This window comes from Watersipora subatra, unplaced genomic scaffold (genome assembly GCF_963576615.1).
Source record: "Watersipora subatra unplaced genomic scaffold, tzWatSuba1.1 SCAFFOLD_348, whole genome shotgun sequence".
Taxonomy (NCBI): domain Eukaryota; kingdom Metazoa; phylum Bryozoa; class Gymnolaemata; order Cheilostomatida; family Watersiporidae; genus Watersipora; species Watersipora subatra.
In genome coordinates this window covers 10,222-12,943 of record NW_027045225.1, presented here as the reverse complement: position 1 = coordinate 12,943, position 2,722 = coordinate 10,222, and the positions used below count along the sequence as shown (strand labels likewise).

At 34.4% G+C, this 2,722-nt stretch overlaps 1 long non-coding RNA gene across 1 annotated transcript; it reads left to right on the top strand.

The window, feature by feature from the left end:
* The first annotated feature begins 558 nt into the window (after positions 1 to 558).
* LOC137410037 (uncharacterized) lies at positions 559 to 1,322 on the top strand. The gene is made up of 3 exons (XR_010980948.1): positions 559 to 638; positions 904 to 969; positions 1,263 to 1,322. It is a non-coding gene; the product is annotated as an uncharacterized lncRNA (long non-coding RNA).
* Positions 1,323 to 2,722: the final 1,400 nt, after the last annotated feature.

The following is a 2,722-nucleotide window of genomic DNA, read 5'->3' as shown; positions in this document are numbered from 1 at the left end:
ATCATATATATTATATAGTCAACTTTCGCGAAATTCAATTTCGCGAAAAGTGAATTTCGCGAAATTGGATTTCGCGAAATTTCACATCATATATTATATAGTCAACTTTCGCGAAATTGAATTTCGCGAAATCTGTTTAGCTGATTTTACAATTTCGTGATCATAAATTACACAAGTTTAATCAACCATAATATTGATTCTGCTTACTATATAAGCAACGAGAAAGAATAAGTTTTTCATCTCATTTTATTTATAATAGTTTACAATGTGTGCTCGAGACAAAAACGTGGATAGACTCCTAACTCAGACAAAATGCATCGACACGTGTGTTGAGATATGGGGCTACTGCCCTTGGGGTAGAGAGGTAGATCCTGAAAAACAGAAGGCTTTTCGATTCAAGATCAAGCTTCAAAAGAAAGTAAGTACTACATTATAATATTTTACTAAATTATATTTTTGATTAAAAGAAACTTGAGAATATAAACTACATATTAAATATATTTCGAATTATAGGGTTTGCTTAAATGAAACAATTAAATTATACAAAGTAATTTTGGAAATTATTGTAGAAATCATTGGTCATGCAGCAGCAAAGAGAGGAGTTCTTTCGTAACTTCGATGTTACATTGACTTTAAAAGTAAGTATTACATTATATTTATTTCGTCTAATATCGTTGTATAATGATAAAACATGGAACTAAAGATCAAATACATTCAACAAAATTCACTCCAATTGGTATGTAGGAATGTTAAAATGAGTATCAATCTGTGAAAACAGTAATTAATATTTTGTATAACTCCACTTTAAAACAAAAGGAGTTGGAATTGAAATTCAAAGTAAGACCTGACTGTGTTTTAATTTGTCTGCATGTTCTACTCTGACTATAATCAATGCAATTGTAGGATCCTGGGCATCACCGAACTAAATATAGTCCTTTTCGGAGAAGGCTTTATGAATTTGAATCTTCAGTAAGTAGTACATTATATTTATTTCTTTATTTTAACTGAATATCCTCCTCTGTCTGTGTGTCCTAGTCTGACTATGTGATGTAACATATTTGTTTTTCTTATTGTCTGTATGTCCTACTCTAGCTGATTGCATATCCTATTCTGTCTGTATTACATCTTGCATATCATTTTATGATTCGATGACTAATGCAATTGAAATTTACAATTTAAGTTGGAGTCCATTGTGGATGTGGAGTCTACTATCTCAGCAAGGTTATAGTAATCCATCCTGACTGTAATCATTGCAATTGCAGGCTCCCGTATCTCAACAGGAAGATTCCATTCAGAAAAAGGATGGATCTTCTTCTTCTTCAGTAAGTATTACATTATATTTGATTTTTAGTTTGAATGAATGATCTAATCTGATTGTATGTCTTACTTTTACTATATCTCACTAAAAATAATGTATGTTTTGATTGTAGACAGTTCATTCTCATTCGACAATGAAAGAAGAAGAAGAAAATTGGGATTGAATGAAATTCAATAGTCTTTTTTATATTATGTTTTAGCATTTTTATATACAAAACTTTTATTCAATAACATATCCATTGATAGTAAGTTTAAATCCCTATGATATATCATCAAATAAACTATATAAAATTTAATCATAATATCATTTCCTTAACTCATTACTGTCTTGATATACAGAGTTTATAATCTTTGTTTTAATTTCTCTCTGAATTCCTTCAGATTGCATGCTCCGTCAATTCTGAAAAGTTTTAATCCTGATGAAGACTTAGAGGCGATAGATAATTTCAGAATTTATGAAGTTTACAATCAAAATGAATATTCGTTTGCAGACACATCATTCTCATTCGAGATCGGAAAAAAGAAAATACATACAAGCTCCGACGATCTCGAAATCCATCCGCCACCGTCCGTCAACCCGTCGCCACCGAGCTCTCCGTCAATCCCCGAAACGGCACGGAAGAGCGACCTCTACCGGACGCCAACGAAATCCGATAATCCCAAATACAACCGCGAATCGTCTCGCGGCCCGACTCACCACTCGGCCACCGACACCACCACCGCGACGTCACCAACCAACTCACACCATTACTCGCACCACGAATCACACAGATCGCCATGACTCACACCATGACTCAACACCGCCTAGCTCCGGCCCCAACTGTCAATCAAACAGATCCTGATGTGATGTCACTTCCTGCTCCCTAAGCTCCGCCTAGTGTGTGTAGATCTGCTCTCACTATACTACTATAGCTTGGTTATAGATGGTCAGCGGAGCATCATTTTAATATAGACAATAAAATGTATTATAATAATAGATGACCAAAGCTCTTCAATTAACCCTCACACTATCAACATATTACTTGAATTTCTAAGCAATGTTGAAATGTAATTTCATATTTGATATACATGTAGATGGAGCAATATACTTTAAATAGCTTCTTTCATCATTAATGGCACACACATGAAATGTAATGTAAAAAACTCAGTGTATTTTTATATGGCTTACCCGGCGACACAGGAGCAAAATGCTGATTGCACCACTCCACTACTTTTCAGAACCTTAATCCACTGAGAATGAGGAATGTCATTCACTCGTTGACTTGGTGTACAAGTGCTTTTTAAATAGCAGGCATCTGTATCTCTGATGTCATGGAAAAACACTTCCTGGATCCAGTCATTGAAGAAATAGCTGTATGCTTTTCCGGTTTTATAGCTCTTTAGAGCATCACTTGCAAGGGAATGC